Genomic DNA, 9003 nt, shown 5'->3' with positions numbered 1-9003 from the left:
ATTGGTCCCGGTTCGTGGAAGGAACTGGGACAGAAGTACGGCATTTAGTCCCGGTTCCAGCCACGAACTGGGACCAATGAGTTTCCTATACATACCCCATCGCCGGTGAGCAGAGCACTCCACAGTGCTCTGTTGTTTGTTGGCCGACGAGGGGGAGGGAATTGGGTGCTCTAGCTCACCTCCTATGCACATGAGGTGTTCGATGAAATGCCCGAGCCACATTAGTTAAGCTTTCTCCTCTCGAAGCTCGACCTCTGATGACCCACAAGTGTCGGGGATCTATCGTAGTCCTTTCGATAAGTAAGAGTGTCGAACCCAACGAGGAACAGAGGAAATGATAAGCGGTTTTCAGCAAGGTATTTTCTGCAAGTACTGAAATAGTGGTAACAGATAGTTTTGTGATAAGATAAATGGTAACTAGCAACAAGTAACAAAAGTAAATAAAGTGCAGCAAGGGTGGCCCAATCCTTTTGTAGCAAAGGACAAGCCTAAAAAACTCTTATATAAGGAAAAGCGCTCCCGAGGACACATGGGAATATCGTCAAGCTAGTTTTCATCACGTTCATATGATTCGCGTTCGGTACTTTGATAATTTGATATGTGGGTGGACCGGTGCTTGGGTGCTGCTCTTACTTGAACAAGCATCCCACTTATGATTAACCTCTATTGCAAGCATCCGCAACTACAACAAAAGTATTAAGGTAAACCTAACCATAACATGAAACATATGGATCCAAATCAGCCCCTTACGAAGCAACGCATAAACTAGGGTTTAAGCTTCTGTCACTCTAGCAACCCATCATCTACTTATTACTTCCCAATGCCTTCCTCTAGGCCCAAATAATGGTGAAGTGTTATGTAGTCGACATTCACATAACACCACTAGAGGCTAGACAACATTCATCTCATCAAAATATCGAACGAATACCAAATTCACATGACTACTAATAGCAAGACTTCTCCCTTGTCCTCGGGAACAAACGTAACTACTCACAAAGCATATTCATGTTCATAATCAGAGGGGTAATAATATGCATATAGGATCTGAACATATGATCTTCCACCAAATAAACCAACTAGCATCAACTACAAGGAGTAATTAACACTACTCGCAATCTACTAGCACCAATCCCGGACTTGGAGACAAGAATTGGATACAAGAGATGAACTAGGGTTTTGAGAGGAGATGGTGCTGATGAAGATGTTGATGGAGATTGCCCTCTCCCGATGAGAGGAGCGTTGGTGATGACGATGACGATGATTTACCCCTCCCGGAGGGAAGTTTCCTCGGCAGAACAGCCTGTCGGAGCCCTAGATTGGTTCCGCCTTGGTTCCGCCTCCTAGCGGCGGAGTTTCATCCCGAAAGGTTCTCTTTGATTTTTTTTCCTCCCGAAAGACTTCATATAGAAGAAGATGGGCATCGGAGGGCCACCGAGGGACCAACGAGGAAGGGGGCGCGCCCAGGGGGGTAGGGCGCGCCCCCCACCCACGTGACCAGGTGGGCTCCCCTCTGGTGTATTTCTTCCGCTCGGTATTTTTCATTTATTCCAAAAAGATGTTCCATGGAGTTTTAGGACTTTTGGAGTTGTGCAGAATAGGTCTCTAATATTTGCTCCTTTTCTAGCCCAGAATTCCAGCTGCCGGCATTCTCCCTCTTTATGTAAACTCTGTAAAATAAGAGAGAGTAGCCATAAGTATTGTGACATAATGCGTAATAACAACCCATAATGCAATAAATATCGATATAAAAGCATGATGCAAAATGGACGTGTCAACTCCCCCAAGCTTAGACCTCGCTGTCCTCAAGCGAAAGGCCGATAACAATAAATATGTCCCCATGCTTAGAGGTAGAGGCGTCGATAAAAATAAAATACGGACATGAAGGCATCATGATTATTCTCATGACAGCAACATAGATGAATATTGTCATATGATTTCTTATGTTCAAGTAATAATCCATCCACAATATCAAGTAAGAATCAGAAACTTCATTTAAGACTAACAAACTAAATCTCAGTCATTGAAGCAATTGCAATTTATCATAACATTAGAAAGAGTCTATGTCAGAGCTATTTAGCAAGTCCACATACTCAACTATCACTTAATCCTTCATAATTGCTAACACTCACGCAATACTTGTGTTTACGAAGTTTCGGCCGGACACAGAGAAAGATAGGGGCTTATAGTTTCGCCTCCCAACCACTTACCTCAAGGGTAAGGTCAACAATAATAACTCATGCCAACTTACACCCAATTAGATATATATGTCAGAATCATTCCAACATGATGAGATTGCCGAAGGATAAAATAAAAAGGGAAAGGTGAGAATCACCTTGACTCTTGCATAAGAAAGGTAATAGTAATAGATAGGCCCTTCGCAGAGGGAAGCAGAGGTTGTCATGCGCTTTTAGGGTTGAATGCACAAAATCTCAATGCGAAAGAACATCACTTTATATTGCCAATTATGATATGGACCTTTATTATGCAGTCCGTCGCTTTTATTACTTCCACATCATAAGATCGTATAAAGCTTATTTCTCCCACACCAATCAATCATACATATTTAGAGAGCAACTTTTATTTCTCACACCGATGACAACTTACTTGAAGTATCTTACTCAATCCATAGGTAGATATGGTGGACTCTCATGGCAGAACTGGTTTAAAAGGAATTGGAAGCACAAGTAGTATCTCTACTTGGTGCTGAGAATTGGCTAGCATGAGGGGGAAAGGCAAGCTCAACATGGTAGGTGATCATGACAACATACTTTATCTCAGATATAAGAAAACACAAATCATTACGTTGTCTTCCTTGTCCAACATCAACTCTTTAGCATGTCATATTTTAATGAGTGCTCCCAATCATAAGAGATGTCCATGATAATATATTTATATGTGAGACTTCTCTTTCTTTATTACTTTCTCTTAATTGCAACGATGACCAAAACTATGCTTGTCAACTCTCAACAACTTTTAATCATCATACTCTCTATATGTGAAGTCATCACTATCAATAAGATCAATCTGAACTCTTTTGTTTCTTTTTATTCTTTTCTCTTTTTCTTTTATTAATTCAAGATCATGGCAAAGCAATCAAGCCCTTGACTCAACACTAAACTTTATTATATAACTCACGGACTCGATTACATAGAGAGATCAAAAGCAAAACTCACAACTAGATCATGCCAAACTTTATTCTACTAAATCAAGATACTACTAATAGGATCGAACTAAGATAAATGGTAAAGATAGGAGATGTGATGGTGATACGATACCCGGGCACCTCCCCCAAGCTTGGTAGTTGCCAAGGGGAGTGCCCATACCAGATGATTATTGCTCCTTTGTTGATGAGGAACGTGGTGGAGTCGGTGTAGACTTCTCCCTTAATTTACGCTTGAGGACAGAATTTTGGTTCCTCAAATCTTCAATCTCCCACTCCAGGGTTAATATCTTTTTGCATAGGCCCTGCTTATTTTCCTGCAAGAGTCAAAAAGGGATAAACTCAAACTTTGGTTTCTTTACTCTGGGAGACTTGACCTTTTGAACTCCACGTGCATGTCCCCGGGTTGGGGTAATGGAGCTTCATCCTCATCTGAACTCGTCTCCTCCTTCCCTTTAGGTTCATAGTCCTCCTCTTCTTCCGTGGTCCAACCATCGTGTTCCACCTTTCCATAGACCTTAGGATTTTCTAAGTAATCAGCCACATAGCTCTCTCCTTCAGAATCCTGAGATGACATAATGATCTAATGTGCAGCAGAACAGCTCGAAATGAAAACAAAGTAGATTTGCGTGATAGGGTGATCGAAACCTCCGGGAGATTATATAATGAATTTTTACTGACCAAAATACGTAACGTGCAAGAAAACGGAGTCCGGATGGCACACGAGGTGCTCACGAGGTAGGGGGCGCGCCCTCCACCCTCGTGGGGCCCTCGTGTCCTTCCTGGACTGCCTCTTATTTTTCTATTTTTCTAAATATTCCAAAACGGAGAAATATTGCCTTAAAAACTGTTTTGGAGTCGGTTTACTTACCGTACCACATACTTATGCCTTTTCGGAGACTGAAACGGTCTAGAAAGTGTCTCTTATGTATTCCTCCGGGGTTACGGTTTCTATAATACTAGTTTCAACATTTATGGGATTACCTGAGATATAATGTTTAATTCTTTGACCGTTCACCACCTTCGGACTCGTGCCTTCGAAGTTGTTGATTTTTATGGCACCGGACCGATAGACCTCCTCGATAACATAGGGGCCTTCACATTTAGAGAGAAGTTTTCCTGCAAAAAATCTTAAACGAGAGTTGTATAGCAATACATAATCACCTACATGAAACTCACGCTTTTGTATTCTTTTGTCATGCCATCTTTTAACTTTTTCTTTAAACAACTTGGCATTTTCATAGGCTTGGGTTCTCCATTCATCAAGCGAGCTAATATCAAATAACCTCTTCTCACCGGCAAGTTTGAAATCATAATTAAGCTCTTTAATAGCCCAATATGCCTTATGTTCTAGTTCGAGGGGTAAATGACATGCTTTTCCATAAACCATTTTATATGGAGACATACCCATAGGATTTTTATATGCAGTTCTATAGGCCCATAATGCATCATCAAGTTTCTTGGACCAATTCTTTCTAGACCTATTGACAGTCTTTTGCAAAATTAATTTGAGCTCTCTATTACTCAATTCTACTTGACCACTAGACCGTGGACGATAAGGAGATGCAATTCTATGATTAACATCATATTTAGCAAGCATTTTACGGAAAGTACCATGAATAAAATGTGAACCACCATCAGTCATTAAGTATCTAGGGACTCCAAACCTTGGAAATATAACTTCTTTAAGCATTTTAATAGAGGTGTTATGATCAGCACTACTAGTTGGAATAGCTTCTACCCACTTAGTAACATAATCAACAGCAACTAAAATATGTGTGTATCCATTGGAGGTAGGAAAGGGTCCCATATAATCAAAGCCCCAAACATCAAATGGTTCAATAACAAGTGAAAAATTCATAGGCATTTCTTGACGTCTACTAATATTACCTATCCTTTGACATTCATCACAAGATACGACAAACTTACGGGCATCCTTGAAGAGAGTAGGCCAATAAAAACCGGATTGCAATACCTTATGTGCAGTTCTATCTCCCGCATGGTGTCCTCCATAAGCTTCGGAGTGGCACTTGCGTAGGATTTGTTCCTGTTCATGCTCAGGCACACAACGTCTAATAACACCGTCTACTCCTTCTTTATAAAGACTAGACGTCAAACCGTGCATCCACACGGGCTAGTCCATTATAAATAGATGTATATAATTTTACCTTGCATTTACATCTGGTGGACGCAATATTCGATACAAATTAAAATGTAAAAATAATTAGAATATGGTTCTAATTTCTTGGAATAAATAACATAGACCAATGCATATTCGTTATCGTGTGATGAAAAGTAATTATTTCAATTAATTCCAAATCAGAAAATTTTCATATATGTACCAACTATTTTACATTATATTTAATTATGTAGTCATATTTTTTGGTCCTGATTGGTAGATATATAACACATATAATGTAGGAATACATGGTGCACTACAACATGTCAATACCAATTTCCTTTTGTACACATATTATTACCTAAATATTTTGAAGCACTAACTGTGCATGTAGAAAAATATATTTGGTAACATACCTTATCTAAAAAGGATAGATATTTTCACCATCGATAAAATGTAGACTATCTTTTGCTTTTGTTAGTAGTGCGTGTGAAATCTTGTGTGCTTGTCAAATGATACCGTGTTAAAACTCGGAATGTCTCCTCTGAGGTCGATTACAAAAAAAAAAGCAAAAGCTTATTCCAAAGGTCCAGAAAAATGTGCATGTAGATATGTGCTCCGAAACTTTAAAACATCATTAGGAATTTGTATTTTAACAAACAACTTACTCCTTAGTAACTTTAAAGTTTATGTTCTACTTACTGTTTTACATCTAGTTCCACATATTAGTCTCTTTTGTAACGTGCAAATAAATTTAGTAATAAAATGTTAGTACGGAAATTTTTATTTATGAAAAATACTCAGGATTTTCTCAAATCTAAATGAGAATTTTAACTTGTTGTTGTTGTTTTTTGCTATTTGAAGGCTGCGAGAAAAAGGCTTACGGTGGTACACTTTTTTATTAAAAATTGTGAAGATTAATAATAAGTGTACGCGTGTAAAAAAGATCCATTTTTACCACAAATATGCCAACGACATGTTTCTGTTGTCTTAATATTACCATGCACCCTTTTTTGCATATGCCTAAATAAATGTTAAAAGTTAGAAACAAATTCAGATCAAACTTAACTTATTTATATACATACAGTATAGGTAATAAGAAAAAGAAGTACGAACTTTTATAAAATGTGATAAATGTAAAGGCCCAATCCCAGGCATGCATGATCAAATGGATGTCATGGCCAATATAATCCATAAGGGATAAAAGGAAAACATTTGTCCACAAACTTTTGCTGATGCAAAACTATTATATATCATTCACTCATAAATTTGGAAGTTTTTAGCGCATGCCGATTTATATGCGTACTTCTATTTTCTCATATTCTTTCTTTGGATCATAACACTCAGAATTTCTAATGCACGGAGCTAGCAGGTGGCCTGCGAGAAAATATTGATCTGTAATAACTGAGAGTTTCGTGTTCCACTTAAAACCAACTCATACCTTTAAACCCGTCAATAAAAAAATCACCCAGACCATTAGTAGTATCATATGGAAGGAACTAAGAAATAGAATGATCTGATGAATAATGAAACTGGTTATAAGAAATAGCAGCCCAACACATCATTGGTAAATAATATATATTTGCACACTGCACGCATGTGGTGATACGTGGACCCAAGTTTCATCCATAAAAAGCTAGCAAATACAAAACTGCAATGGGTTAGAGGAGGAGCGAGTACCTGCGGTTGTCAATCCAATCAACACAGATGTGTAAGATGTCATTGCCACACAGACAGTGTTGTTGCTGCCAATTGCTACTGTTTCTCCGGCCGGCAAGAGGTCATCAATCATAGCAGTAGTAACAGACCATGTATTTCTTGTCTCTGTAGCCACATGTGCTAGCCATCGTCTCAAAAAATATACAGGTGCCATCTGAGTCTCCACACGGAAACGGTGCAGAAGATTATATGAGGTAGTGACAACAATAAAGGGAGAAGGAAGCGGGATGGGAGACATCCAAGAGAGATGAAAACAAAGGAAGACGTGGTCTTACTGGGCTGTGCTTCAGCCTTGAAGGGAGCAATGATCTTTAGAGCATGGGAAGAAGAAAGTGCAGAGAAGGTTGCTTCTGCACGGCTAGGTGCTAAAATGATAGAAATAATAGTTTGGTAGGATTTATTTTACATGCAAATTTGTAGATTTGAGACATGTAAAACATGGCACATTTGTCCGAAATGCTTTCAGCAGGTAGAAATTTGGCAGATACAGAAATATTATTACATTGACCATTTATTCTAGCAAATAAGAAAGAAGGATCTTCCTGTAGTTGCTTAGTTAAAAAATTCATGCAAACAATTAAGATATGCACGGTCATTGGAAACCTACCATTGGGAACCATGCCTTGGGGGAGCATGCTCAGACCTGCAAGTTGCCGCTGTCAATACCAATGACATGATTGTTGCCCTGGGTATCAATCTGTTGGCCATGTATGTGGATGACGACTAATCTTGTTCGGATGTCTACACCACCGCACGCTGCCACCACAGGGAGTATCAACATGACCACATCCATGAACGTCATTAAGATAGCAGCATGACCTACTTGTCAGCATGGCCGGCAGGAAGAGATTCACATGCAGTCTTCTCACTAAACTGCTCATCGAGAACGTAAGTAGATCAAACCTGCACATTCATGCCATTAACTTTGCTGCATCTATTTAAGAAAAGAACTTCCCTTAAATAAGAAGAAGAAGAAGAACTTTATCTTCAATTCTTCATTTGGAGATACATACGTACATCAGCCTCATCTGGAGATACATATGTATGAACTCCATTAAGATAGCAGCGTCACCTACTCGCCACCATGACCGGCAGAAAGCGATTCACGTGTAGTCTTCTCACTAAACTTCCCATTGATCTGGAGATACATACGTACAGCAGCCTCATGTGGAGATACATACGTACATACCTATAAGACCAGACTATGCAAGAGCCGATGATCAACTGCTGCTGGCCAATACTTGCCGTGACTCCTCGCATGTGCGCCTTTAATGCTTGACATCTGCGAGTATCTTCTGCAACTCCAAATCGAATAGGGTTTGGAGTGTGAGCTGCGGTGCCACCAGTCCAACGTAATTCCTCAACTCCACAACCTCAAGTATCCATGGTGGCCTCATTCTTCAAACTATCAGGGGTAAATGTCCAAATAGGAAGGATACATCAGCCATCTAGGATTCAGAAACTTGGAATACGAAGAGATTGATAGATTGGAGAAGAAGAGAATTGAGGAGAGATGGATTGGGGATTGAGGGGAGATGAATTCCAGGTCTGCGGCAGCGCTGGCCATCTAGGATTCAGAAAGTTGGAGTAAGAAAAGATTTAAAGATTGGAGAAGAAGGGGGTTGAGGAGAGATTGATCGGGGATTGAGGGGAGATGAATTTCAGGTTGGCGGCAGCGCTGGGACGTGTAGATTGAAAGGGGAGACAGGTCGGGAGACATGTTTGCCCTCCGATCAGTAAATTAGGGTTTTGGTGATTTGTGGAATAGTAGATGGTCCAATCTCCTTTGTGAGAAAATTTGAGGAAGGTACGTGAGCCTTTCATGGGAAAAAAATCCTTTTGAGGAAGGTACGTGAGCCTTTCATGGGATTTTTTTTTGTAGAATTGAAAAAAATTGTGTACATTAGAGGGTTATATGGATTGATCTAGACCGTAATAACTTGGTCCACCAGATTAACAGCTCGTATTTTCTAATTAACGTGAAAAATTTTAGGAAGTCACAAAT

General features: G+C 39.6%; 1 pseudogene; it reads right to left on the bottom strand.

Annotated features, from left to right (window-relative positions):
* Window positions 1-1161: 1161 nt before the first annotated feature.
* Window positions 1162-1629, bottom strand: LOC119282827 (annotated as a pseudogene).
* Window positions 1630-9003: the final 7374 nt, after the last annotated feature.

This window comes from Triticum dicoccoides, chromosome 3B (genome assembly GCF_002162155.2).
Source record: "Triticum dicoccoides isolate Atlit2015 ecotype Zavitan chromosome 3B, WEW_v2.0, whole genome shotgun sequence".
Lineage (NCBI taxonomy): Eukaryota > Viridiplantae > Streptophyta > Magnoliopsida > Poales > Poaceae > Triticum > Triticum dicoccoides.
Note: the sequence above shows the minus strand (reverse complement) of the source record. Positions and strands in the feature narration are given on the sequence as shown.